General features: G+C 49.1%; 1 long non-coding RNA gene across 5 annotated transcripts; it reads left to right on the forward strand.

Moving 5' to 3' along the window:
- Positions 1–2,797: 2,797 nt before the first annotated feature.
- Positions 2,798–8,182, forward strand: LOC131810050 (uncharacterized). 5 transcript variants are annotated; one of them, XR_009345383.1, is made up of 5 exons: positions 2,798–4,191; positions 4,292–4,408; positions 4,645–4,707; positions 5,040–6,033; positions 6,194–8,182. It is a non-coding gene; the product is annotated as an uncharacterized LOC131810050 (long non-coding RNA). The 5 variants fall into 5 exon arrangements; XR_009345385.1 differs by having other exon boundaries at positions 5,040–5,323; positions 5,825–8,182; XR_009345384.1 differs by having other exon boundaries at positions 2,798–3,315; positions 3,785–4,191; positions 5,040–8,182.
- The last annotated feature ends 4,024 nt before the right edge of the window (positions 8,183–12,206 follow it).

Here is a 12,206-nt window from a genome sequence, read left to right on the forward strand (position 1 = left end):
CCCCCGCCCGCGCAAGAGCCCGCGGGACCGCGGGCCCACCCGAAGCTTGCGCCGGGCGCCACGCGGCCAGCCTCCACGCGCCCGGGTCCTGCGCGGTCCCCCCGCTGCGCCACGCGCCCCGGGCACTCTGCGCAGCGAGCCCCGCGCCAGGGATTTCTTTGGGGTTTAGGAGAATGTTGGATTGTTTTTCCCCGGGCACGTCTAGACAGGTCACCTGAGGACACTCGCCGGAAAATAGTTACTTTGCTCACGCGTCCGCCAAGAAGGGACGTGCCCTAATTGAGTGATTGGAATGAAAGATGAATACAGTTTGAATAAAATTTTTTCTTGTGCCGAAGGAGGCTGCATTTTTATTTGTCTCTGTGGCCCCAGAATGTAGCAAGGTACTGTTACATGGTAGAGTTACATAAAGATTTGCTCGGTTAGCGAACTGCCTACTGATGGATATGCAGGCCTAGGATGCACTAGAAGCTAGTTTTGATGGAAACTTTTCATACTGAGCGCCCAGAACCTGCGAGATACTTGTGGCTATAGGCTCAGCATCCAAAGCTAGAGGATGAGACTCCTGTCCTAGTGAAACACACTAACAGGAGACATAGATCATTAAGCAAGTAAGTAATCAAAAGTGCCATAAGTGATGGGGTTCAGGACATGCTACCCGAAAACATGGCACCTTGGTATACTGAATTTTCTAAACTGAAGGGAGTTTCCAGAAAACCTACAGAAACGGGTTTAAGGTCACTCATCACCACCACCCCAGCCCCCTTACCCTGCCATCTCCTAACCATCCCCAAAACCACCTACCTACACCCCTTCCCTCCCAATCCTTCTTCCCTAAAACAGGTCATAAAACCCTCAGGTGAGAGGAGCCCGCCTAATCTCAGGAGGTAAGGATCATCCTTTTCTCGGAAGACAAAGGAACACCAAGAAGAATCCTAATAAATGAGCTTTGCTACCTGCCCTCAGTGTGCCACACCTACCTCTTGCTCTTTCACCTATGTTAGTACTCAAGCACCCTCCACTCTCCAACAAACATAACCAAAAAAGACACGGGAATGTTCCTTTTGGTCTTCATTCCCTTATGAGGGCTCCCATGTCGCATAAAACTTACATTAAAATAAACTCATATGTTTTTCTCCTGTTACTCTTTGTCGGCATGATTTTCAGACTCAGTCAGGGACCCTAAAGAGGGTTGAGGAGGAAAGCTTTCTCCTGTCCTGCGAAAATGTTGCCAAATAATATCTGTGTGGGACCTTTACGGCAATGGCACTCATCCTGTTTTGGGTTCAGGAAAGGCCTCCTTTGGACAGTTAAACTCAGTGAATTTCAGGATGGATAAGACCCACCAGGTAAAGAGTGATAAAACTAAGGGCACCTGGGTGGCTCAATGGGTTAAAGCCTCTGCCTTCATCTCAGGTCATGATCCCAGGGTCCTGGGATTGAGTCCTGGGATCAAGTCCCAGGTCCTTGAGAGACATACCATGTTGAGGATAAGTGTCCATGGGGCTGAGGGAGAAGCGCAAGAGCGAGATCACGTAGTCCCTAATGAACCACATTAAAGATGGATTTTTCTTAGAAAATCTGTTTGCTCATCCTGGTCTCCTACCAAAGATTTTTACCTGCTTCCTTTTGTCTTAGACTGCCAGAGGGCGTTCCTTCTTTAGACATCTTTCCGAAGTTGGATAGGGTTCTAGGCTTTTTGCAATTAATTCATTCCTTAATCATTATGGCAAGAAGCAGAATTCAGGAGGCAACAAATGTCTAAACGAAGACAGAGACACCAGGGGTCCCAGCTCAAAGGTATTTAATCAGTCCCAAGTCTGTGTCCAGAGAGCCAAGAGCACTTATGTAAGAGAACTTTAGAAATGAGAAATCAGGGGCGCCTGAGTGGCTCAGTGGGTTAAGCCGCTGCCTTCGGCTCGGGTCATGATCTCAGGGTGCTGGGATCGAGTCCTGCGTTGGGCTCTCTGCTCAGCGGGGAGCCTGCTTCCCTCTGTCTCTCTCTGCCTGCCTCTCCATCTACTTGTGATTTCTCTCTGTCAAATAAATAAATAAAATCTTTAAAAAAAAAAAAAAAAGAAATGAGAAATCAACTGGAACTTTCCAGAGATTTTTCAGATAGGTCAAAACAGAGAATAGAAAAACCCTTTGGGGCGCCTGGGTGGCTCAGTTGGTTAAGCAGCTGCCTTCGGCTCGGGTCATGATCCCAGGATCCTGGGATCGAGTCCCACATCAGGCTCCTTGCTTGGCAGGGAGCCTGCTTCTCCCTCTGCCTCTGCCTGCCTCTTTGTCTGCCTATGCTCGCTTGCTCTCTCTCCCTCTGTCTCTTACAAATAAATAAATTAAATCTTAAAAAAAAAAAAAAGAAAAGAAAAACCCTTTGAAAGCCTCTTCTTAATAGACCTGCATTATAAAAAGGTTTAGGAGATTAAACCTTGACGCTTTCATATAAAACCTAAGGCGAACCAACCAGAAAAGAATTTTGCTTAAATATGCCATCAAGTCCCCTTCAGGAAGCAGCATGCTGATGCCTGCCAGTCCTCCGTGTTTGGTTGGGTGTTGATCCTCCGAACACCCTGTGTGGCCAATTAGGAGAAGTACTGATAGTACTTTTAGATTTTAGCCGGTGAGCTTTTTCCTTTTTTTTTTTTTTTTTTTTTTTTCTCCTTCCCCATTATAAGGCTTTTTGCCAGCGCAGAAAACACATGCGTCAGGAACACTGATGCAATGAGACGCTAATATCAGATTGCATCATGTGATCCTAGGTGTGGTGCTCCTGAAACTGGTTTTTCTTGGGGTGGTGCTGCAGGAGAAAAGCACTTTGGGGATAACACCCAAGAACTGGCCCTACTTGTCAGATGGTATTTTTTGCATGTACATGTCTGGGGTCCCCACCACTGTGCTCCTAGGGAAAGGCGGTGTGGCTTTCTTGGCTGAAAGGGGGTGTGCGGGAGACACTCATCAGATAGGCGCGTCCGCAGCTGCTTATGTAATCCACGTTACCTAGGGAGGCGCACCCACCAGGCAGGCTGGAAACGACACTTCCTCCTCTGAAACGCGCTCCGAATCGTATCTCACTTTCATCCAGCCGCCTCAGAGCAGCCGCAAGTCTCCGGGACAAACCGTTTCGCTGCAAAACTGGAAGAGGAGAAACGAAGGTGGCTGGGATTTCTGGGGACACTTCCTAGGGGCTGGCCCCGTGTTACAAGCACTTCGCATGAGGAACTGTGGAAATGTGGGTTCCCGCCGCCAGCCTGCCATCACCCAGTCCCACCCTCCACCCCGACTCTGGTGTTCGGTGAAGTCACGTGTCAGGTGAGATTAGGCGGCATTGAAGGTCCCTCCCAGAAGGGGAATGCCATTCACGTTGGCCACAGAAAGCAGCAACTCCGCGGTCTATTTAAAAAAAAAAAAAAAAAAAAAGATTACGGATCATGAGAAGCATGAGAAGGATGCTAAAGACCAAAATTAGTCCTGATGGTCTGTGTTTGTGAGTCGGATTAGACTAGGGGACTCTAACTTGGATCTCCACCTTCACCGCCCAGCATGGTGGCTGTGGGCTATCCTGAGAGCTGGAAATGTGGCTTCATGCAAATTACCCTGTGCTGGTGTGCTGAAGGCATCCCCACACCGAACTTCAACATCTTAGTACCATAAAAAAGAATCTGAAATATCTTGTTAGTAATTTTATCGTCCTGATCACACGTTGAAATGATCATATTTTTGGCATTAGGTCAACGGAGTACTAAAATTAACGTCACCTACTTCTTTCTACTCTTTCTAGTGTGGCTACCACAACATTTTAAATGACTTAAAACTTAAAGTTTTGTGGTTCCCATTTTATTTCCATTGGACGGCATCACCTTCGGAAGCCTACGTGGGAAACGGGCAATTTGCTCTGGACCCGACACTTTCTGCCTCTGTTCTCGAGTGTTCCCACCTGTTAAATGACAAGATAGAGTTTGTACTAAATTTCTTTTGGGGTTCCTTCTGGAAGAATATTCCCTGATTCTGAGAACAGTAATTGGGGGGAGGAGGGATGCTTGCCATGGTGTCTGGAAAGCTGTTTCCCGGGAGAGGAAATTCTTCTAACTCTATTTCTGCCCAGGAGCCATGAAGTTTTAGAATCCTAAGGATCTTTAAATATCATCGTTGGACTTTCAAGTCACCCAGGCTGCCAGGCCCTGCCAGGTTTGTGCCTTAATTCACCTTTATTTTTCCCCCAAGTACCAGGGGCAGCCTGACAAGACTCTGCTCTCAATTTGTGTTTGTTGATCTGTGTAACACCCAGGTGAAGAATTGAAGCCCAGAGAGGCTCTGAGACCACCTAAAGCCACACAGTAGCTGTGAGACAAGCTCCTTCTTGAAACCCTTGGTGTGGTCTCTGGCCCAGCAGCAGCTGCTTCATGTGGGTGTTCGTTAAAAATACAGAATCTCGGGGCACCTGGGTGGCTCAGTAGGTTAAAGTCTCTGCTTTTGGCTTGGGTCATGGTCCCAGGGTCCTGGGATTGAGCCCCACATCGGGCTCTCTGCTCAGCGGGGAGCCTGCTTCCCCCTCTCTGCCTGCCTCTCTGCCTACTTTTGATCACTGTCAAATAAATAAATAAAATCTTTAAAAAAAAATTTTTTTTTTAAAAAATGCAGAATCTCAGGCTGGGCCCCAGATCAGACTGAATTGGAATCTGCATTTTTATCAAGATCCCAAAGGTGATTTTCATGTATCTTATTTTTATGTATATATTTATTTATTTGCTTATGAGAGAAAGAGAGAGAGAGAGAGACTTGCGTGCGCATAAGCGGGGGAGGGGAGAGGCAGAAGGAGAGGGAGAAGCAGACTCTCTGCTGAGCAGGAAACCTGATGCGGGACTCGATCCCAGGACCCCAAGATCATGCATGCCCTGAGCCGAAGGCAGATGCTTCACCCGCTGAGCCTCCCAGGCACCCCTTACAGGTCTTAAAGTATGAAAAGTCATACCCCTTGTCTCAAGGGAAGCCTCACTGTGTGTGCCCCATGGGAGTTATCCTCAGCCTTATTCCAGGTAGAGAAGACATAGGATGCTGGACCCCAAGCCCCACATGCTGGCAGATGAAGACCAAGGTTTCCGGAAATTCAACAAATGTTTACTGAACCTCTGTTTTGCCCAGCACCTGGAGCCGATGCCCCTGCTTTTCTTCCTGAGGGTTTGAGGGGCTTATGCTTTGTAGCCCCAGTCACCTGCGCTTCAAGCAAAAAGCAGCCCCTTCACGATCCCCGTCCCGCCCCATGGGTTCCAGTGTTCCTACTTACATACAGGAGTCCAGGAGAAATGAGAAATGGAAACAGGTACGCCCTGGGAGTTTGGCTTTTCAGACCCAGGACAAACAGGATAGAGATAGGTTTTGTGAACGTCTGCATGGGAATCTGTAACCATCAGTCCCTCCGTCCCCAGCCGGGAGCTTGCCTTCATGTCTCTTAGAACTGTGATAGAACCACGCTTTATAGAATGGTCTCTAATCAACAGCTCTCCAGTCATTTTTTTTTTTGAAGACTGTCCCTTGTCTGAGCTTACCAAGGAAAGCCACATTCTGCAGACATACCATTCCGCCCGGCAGTGGGCAGTCCAGTTGTACGGTTTCAAGGCAGAAAAGGAGCTAGAAGGACAAATGAAAAAGCACTGTTCCCAAGAGACGGAGAGCCTTGGAAATGGGAGGCGGGTGGGGGACAATGTGGCTTTAAGTCAATGTGTCTCCTGCTCGACCCTCTCTGGGGAGACATGCCTTCATTTTCTTAAATCCCCCCCCTTCCTCTTCTTTTTTCTACCTTATCTCACTATCCCTACTGGAGTCTCAGTTCAGTTCCACAGCTGGAAACAGCAGGTGGACGGCAGCAATGGTGCGTGTGGTTCTTCAGGCTGAGAGTCTCAAAAAGAAGCATCATCTGAAAAATCAGCCTCCGCTGTGGGCCATGGTGGTGCTGGGCGTGGAGCCAGATAGTGCCGGGGTCCAGCATCTACTCCATGTCTGTGCTATTCTGGGTGTGGACCGTGTGGCTGGGTAAGTCTGAGCTGTGGGCTGAACCCCTGCTGTGTGCAAAACCCTCTCCAAGGCCAGGCCCGTCAACCACCATATCATGCCCTTAGATTAGGCCCCTTGACCCCCAGTCAACACGAAGCACAGTGTCCACAAGCCTCAGCTTCCTCTCTTTGTTCAGCAGATCAGGCCTTAGGAACAGCATGTGCAAAGACCCTGAGGCACAAAAGCCTTCTGTTCTTTTGGACCAAGTGGAGAAAGAGGACGAGGATGACTATAGACCCAGGTGCTAGGAAGGGGCGAGCCAGCCCAGTGAGCTGTGTTCTGTGTGGGTAGACCGTTTAATTTTGTAATGAACAGAGGGAAGCAGTGGCTTGGAGAGGTTCTGAGGGTCAAGGTTGTTCAACGGGTCGGTAGGTTCCAAGGTGATGACTGGGACTCTGTGATTTGGAAGCCCATGCTCTTTTTGCCACACGTCACTGCTCCTCCACCCTGAGACCTGGACCCCTTCTCAGAATATGCCTCAACGACATCGGGCTGAGCCTGGAAGCTTGGACCCCAGGCATCCTCACTGCAAAATGAAGGGGACAGATCTGTACTCCACGGATGTGCCCCCCCAGACATGCCCTTAAACGTGCTCTGTGGATGCAAACCAGAGATAGGCCCTGCAGGTATGCTTTGCAGACACACGCTGTCAGCATGCCCCATGGATACATTTCGTGGATGCACGCCATAGACGGGTACCACAGTTGTGCACTGTGGACACGCACCACTGACAAGCTTCATGGATGTGCTCTGGGGATATACACTACAGACAGACTTCATGGGCAGGCACTGTGGCAATGGACCCGGAGGTGGCTTGGGCTGGTACACCGATGAACATCTAAAAAATTCCAATTGCTACAAATTTATTTCAGTGCAAGTTAGAACTACCTGTATGTGTGTGGTAATGAGAAATCAAATCCACGCTTTCAAGAATGAATGCTATGGCATTCCCCTTTAAATATTACCCATCTCAGTTTAAAATAGGCGTTGATTTAAGGCGAGATACTCAGGCAGGTGCTGTGCAGATCTTGAGGCAAGTGGTCCACAAAAACCTTTGTCTGGAGAGATCAGGAGTCCTCTCTCCCACCTCCGGGATTCTTTGGTCTGTGATGAACCACGGACTCCGAGGACTGGGACTGGGAAAGATGGGGGCTCATGATGGAGAAAGCAAGCCTATTTAAAGGCACAGGCTGAATCACGCAGGTCTGGACCTGATCCATGGGAGCCTTCTTGCCTTTGCATGTGTGACCAGGTATACAACCCATCATCAAACACCAGCCTGATTATGGGGCTTAGGAAGCAGGAAGCTGCCCCCCCTAGGAGGATGAGCCTTGCAGGTGGGAACCTGATCTTGGCATGTCATGTCTAGCGCCTAGGTGCGAAATACAGTCATTTCTATGTCTGTTAGGTTGCTCTGGGAAGTATCATTTTCTAGCTGGAACCCAGTCCCCTCCTTTGAGGGACGAGAGAGCAGAAAGCTGGAGAAGGTCCTCTGTCTCCTGGTCGGAGCCAAAAGAAGCAAGGCCCTCCTCCCCACCAGGCAGCCAGGACCCACCTTGACAACTAAACCACTCATTATTTTTTATCTTCTGGATGGTTTGAATAACTATTATTATGCACACCATTTTTTTTTCTTCAAAAGAACATGTTTATTACCAAACCTCATTCAATTGCCTGTGTCTTGGGCTGGTTCCCCTTCCCTCCCTTGGAGGGAAGGAAGGAATTTGGCTGGACCGAGAAGCGTTCTCCTCCCACACCATTCCCTAATGGTCTGTGTCCAAAACAGGGTGCTAGGGATTTCTGGGCAACCAGTCTGACTGGGACGGGGTTTCCAGATGACTCATGGGGCAGTGGTGAACACAGGTGACCCCAGGAATGCAGGCACAGCCCTTCTGGGGAGGCAGAAGAGGGTGGACCCCAGGGAGAGACAGCGAGGGAGGGATTTGGGGAGCACAGACTCTGGAACTGGCCTGCTCGGGTTTGGATCCCAGCTTTGTTGTTTGCTGTGTGATCTTGGACCAGTTAAAGAGCCTCTCTGGGCTTCACTTCCCTCCTCTAAAAGTGGGAATTTTATTTTATTTTATTTTTAAAGATTTTATTTATTTATTTGACAGAGAGAGAGAGAGAGAGAGAGAGAGACATAGAGAAGAAACACAAGCAGGGGAAGTGAGAGAGGGAGAAGCAGGCTTCCCGCTGAGCAGGGACCCCGATGCGGGGCTCGATCCTGGGACCCTGGGATCATGACCCAAGCTGAAGGCAGACGCTTAATGACTGAATTACCCAGGCATCCCTGAAAGTGGGAATTTTAACAATAAAGTCTACCTTAGAGCCAGCTTCATTCTGTGGTCCAAGGGGGCTGGTCTTAGAATGGTGCCCAGCGTGTAATAAGTGGGGTACTGATTTCACAAGGATTAGGCTGAGTGAAAAAGTCAAACTTAGGGGCAGCTGGTAGCTCAGTTGTTAGGTGTCCGAGTCGTGGTCCCAGGGTCCTGGGATAGAGCCCCGCATCAGGCTCCTTACTCAGCAGGAAGCCTGCTTCTCCCTCTCCCACTCCCCCTGCTTGGGTTCCTTCTCTGGCTATCTCTCTCTCTCTCTGTGTCCAATAAATAAATAAAATTTAAAAAAAAAAAAAGGAAGAAAGAAAAAGTCAGCCTTGGAAGTTTGGTGGTTTGTTCCTTCTTCTTGTTTCATGTTCCATGTGGTGTGACCTGTCAAAGCTCCCTCAACCATTCGTCCGATGAGAAGACATTCTGCTTGTTCCCACGTTTGGGCTATGCTATGTAAAGTAAAGTAAAGTAAAAGTAAAGTTGCTACGAATATTCGTAGATCGGTGTTTGTGTGGATGTAAGTTTTCGTTTCTCTGGGATAAAAGCCCAAGTGTGTCATCGCTGGGTCAAAGGGTAAGTGTATATTTAGTTTTGGTAAAGAAACTGCCAAACTATTTTCCGAAAGTGGCTGTAGCGTTGATATTCCCGCCAGCTGTGGACGAGACAGCCCGGTTCTCCACACGCTCGCCGGCATCTGGCCACTGTCCGTTTTCTTATTATCCGTTCCAACAGGTACGTCAGGACGTCTCACTGGGGGCTTGATTTGCACTTCCCTTATGACTGGTGATGCAGACGGTCTTTCCATGTACCTGTCTGGCATCTGTAGGTCTTCTTCCCTGAAATGGCTCGTGTCTTTGACCCATTTTTCTAATTGCATTTTCTTTCTTTCTTTCCTTCTCTCTTTCTCTCTTTCTTTCTTTCTGTTGAGGATGGAGAGTTCCTTATATATTTTAGATAGGAGTCCTTTGTCAGGGGTGTGGGTTGGGAATCTTTTCTCCTGGTTTGTACCTCACCTTTCCATCCTAACAGGATTTTTTCACAGGATGAAATCTCCCAATTTTGATGAAGTCCAGTTTATCGATTTTTTTTTTCTTTCTTTTGCGGATTGAGCTTTGGATGGAGCTCCGGGGTGGGTGAAAAAGTGGAGATTTGGGGAGAACGGGCGATCTTGGAAAGGGCGGGGAAGCCCCCGTGCTGCTCACACCCCCTGCCCTGTGCCTCTCTTTCATTTGGCTGTTTCTGGGTTATGGCCTTTTGTTCCTCCTGAGTTCCATCCTTTTGTGATCAACCAGTGATCCGGGAAGAAGAGAAAAAAGAAGGAGGAAGAGGGAGAGGAGGAAAAGGGGAAGGAGAAGAGGAAGAGAAAGAGGAAGAATAGGAAAGTGGAGGAGGAGCAGAAGGGGAAGAAGAAACGGGAGGGGAGGTGGGGGAGGGGAGGAGGGAAGAAAACCGCCCGAGCCCTAGGGCCCAAAGACCTTCTTCTCCATTTTCTTCTAAAGGTTTGAGAGTTTTGTGTTTTCCTTTAAGTCTTTGATCCATTTGCAGTTAATTTTTATGTGAGCTAGGAGGCTTAAGTCAAGTTCACGGCTCGGCCTGTGGATATCCACTCTTCCTTCCTCTTTCAAACCGGGACTTGTAACCGGGACACTTGGCCCCCTCGAGGCTTTCTGTATTGAGTTCCCTGCAGGATTTTGTTGGAAGAAAAAAATGCCGCGGCTACAGTAGTTTGAAAACTGTGGAACGTGAAGATACAGACGCTTTCCAGGCTCTAATATCTTGTTAGTTCTGATGAGGGAGCAGGAGGCTGGCTGAGGACAAAGCAAGAGCTGGCGCCTTGCACCCCCCCTTCCATCCGCTCCCCTCCATAGGTGTAGCATTCCTCAGGCACCCCTGACTGCCATAAAATGATAAATAGTTAACTTGCTGAGATCACAATCCTACAAGACAGGAGTCTCCCTTGGTTTGCAAATGTCCTTGAGATTACAACAAAGAAGTTACCTTATCAATAGCCCAATTTCCAAAGACACAGAACTCAGTTCCTCAAGCCCTAATGTCACCCTCCCCTCCATAAAAAAACCGAAGGAGGTGGAAGTAGAAGGAAAAGTAAATAAAGTTAAATTTCAGTTCTAAACCCTGGGGGGGCAGAGGCACGAAGCTCAGCAGCGGGCTGGAGAGCTCCCCCAGAGCAGGGACTCCCCGGTGCTGGGTGGCTCTCACCATCTGGGCTCTCCTCCCCAGATGGGGCCTCTTAACCACAGAAGGAGCGATCCTCTGCCTGGAGGCTCATTAGTGGGACAAATGACATCCCTGGCCAGGGGGCATGGGCCTTCGGGGAGGCAGGCAGCCCCCTTGTGAGGAGCAATTACGAGCTGGCAGTGGGGATCGGGGGAAGAATGCACAAGGGCAAACCTGCCTTGAGGACTTGGGGGGCAGCTTTACCAGGCAAATTTAAATATTTGCTTCTACCCAACAGATGCTTTGATGCTGGGAGAGAATTCCCCCAGATGCTAAAAGAGAAGCTGCAGAGGGCTGCAGGGGGGGCATGAGGAACGTGCCCCCCCGCACCCCCACCCCCCAGCACGTCTCCACTCCAGGATCCATGGCCCATCAGCAACCACCCAGACTCCTTGATGAACTTTTCTCTCCACTCTCTGCCATCCCCACCCACTGTGATGAGACCTGAAGGTCACTTGTCAAAATCTCCTGTTTCAGACAAGAAAAAGCAGCTAAAGACATAAAGACAGTAGCACGGAGAAGGTCCCTTCTCTCTTCAGTGTGGGGCTCTAAGTGAGCAAAGTATGTTTGTCTCCTGTCTTGGGCTTCCCAGCCTCCTGCTGAGGCCACCAGGTCACCGATTATGATGTCCCTAGGACATCAGGGAAGCCTGAGGCTTGGGAAGGTCAAGGACTTGACTGTTCACTCTTCTGTCTCCCTCCACCAGGGCCGAAAGCTTAGAGGGATGCTCTAGGTTTGGCTCTTTTACCTCTGCCTCCCCAGCTCTCTGCAGCTTCCAGAACCTAGTCGTTGCTCAGTAAGTGCTCTGCAGGTGAGCACAGTAAGGGGCCGCAGAGCTTAGGCAAACTTTTCTGACAATTCTCTCTTCTTTTTTTTTTTTTTTTTAAAGATTTTATTTATTTATTTGACAGGCAGAGATCACAAGTAGGCAGAGTGGGAGGCAGAGAGAGAGAGAGGTGGAAGCAAGCTCCCGGCTGAACAGAGAGTCCGATGCAGGCCTCCATCCCAGGACTCTGGGATCATGACCGGAGCCGAAGGCGCAGGCTTTAACACACTGAGCCACCCAGCCCCGGCAATTCTCTTTTTTGCAACAAGATCTAAATCGCAGCCAACGACAGGAAGGAGTGAGTGATCAATGAATGGGCCAAGAGCTTATTTAAAAAAAAAAAAAAAAAAAAAAAGAGGCACTGAGAGTCCAGATCTAACCCACGAGTTAAGAATGACCTTTGGGGGGGCACCTGGGTGGCTCAGTGGGTTAAGCCTCTGCCTTCGGCTCAGGTCATGGTCTCAGGGTCCTGGGATCGAGCCCCGCATCAGGCTCTCTGCTCAGCAGGGAGCCTGCTTCCCTCTCTCTCTCTCTGCCTGCCTCTCTGCCTACTTGTGATCTCTGTCTGTCAAATAAATAAGTAAAATCTTTAAAAAAAAAAAAAAAAAGGAAATGTTTACTCAAAACATTGCATTAAAAAAAAAAAAAAAAAAAGAATGACCTTTAGGGGCCCCTGGGTGGCTTGGTCCATTAAGCATCTGCCTTGGCTCAGGTCATGATCCTGGAGTCCAGGGGGGTCACGCCTCTTATCTGGCTCCTTGCTC

Source organism: Mustela lutreola, chromosome 10 (assembly GCF_030435805.1).
Source record: "Mustela lutreola isolate mMusLut2 chromosome 10, mMusLut2.pri, whole genome shotgun sequence".
Classification (NCBI taxonomy): Eukaryota; Metazoa; Chordata; class Mammalia; order Carnivora; family Mustelidae; genus Mustela; species Mustela lutreola.